Source organism: Nicrophorus vespilloides, unplaced genomic scaffold, assembly GCF_001412225.1.
Source record: "Nicrophorus vespilloides isolate i.1.1-1 unplaced genomic scaffold, Nicve_v1.0, whole genome shotgun sequence".
In the NCBI taxonomy this organism is placed as follows: domain Eukaryota; kingdom Metazoa; phylum Arthropoda; class Insecta; order Coleoptera; family Silphidae; genus Nicrophorus; species Nicrophorus vespilloides.
This window is the reverse complement of record NW_017096001.1, coordinates 12,642-13,545: the sequence shown is the minus strand read 5'-3', so window position 1 is coordinate 13,545 and position 904 is coordinate 12,642.

The following is a 904-nucleotide window of genomic DNA, read 5'->3' as shown; positions in this document are numbered from 1 at the left end:
GAAAGGAGATATAGACCACACGATAAAAGCATCTTGATGATACGTAAACTGGTGAACTAGAATTCAGTCTACTTAGGAATCATCATCTATCTAGAACATCAAATATAATTAGATATAGATAAATATTATGTAGCAAACATATTGACTTTTGAATCATTACTATGTTTCATGCATAACATCAAATTGATGACCCAAGAAAACGAGATATTCCTGTGGAATATCTTGTTTTATATGGAGTATCAATATAATGTTATGCAAGTTAAATTTACATGATATTTCACTCAAGAGCCAATACTGGGTTTGCAGAAATAAGTCTGGAACGAAAGAATTAATTAGGAATAACAAATATTACATACTTACTGTATTAATTAAAAAATCTGAAAATGTTATGATTAATAAACAACGTTACTTAACTAAAAAATAAGATTAAAATCACTATTCTACACAAGCACTACCGAATAAACGCGAATTGTGAAAAGTATCACAATTTTATACTACAGAACTAATTATACAGTAAATTGCACTTCACTGTATTACATAGAACTGGAAAAGAAAACTGAATCGATCCAATTATGCACCTCATAATTATAAATACATAAATATTTATAATTATCAAATACAAAGAACTCTTCAAGTTTTGTTTTACTGTTTATCATAATTTGGTTCAAACTCAAAAGCGCCCGTCTAAGCACACTACATCATTTCTACAGTAAAAGAAATATGTAATCTACAACACTTCTGAGATGAACTCTTTTTGCTGAAAAAGAAACCTGAAAAAAGAAACACATGAAAATACATAAGCATAAATAGGTACGACCGTCGATTATGAAACGTTTAATAGATAAAAAAGGGACTTTTGAAAATAAGTAACGAAAAGAAGTCAAAGACACCAAAATGGCACCAA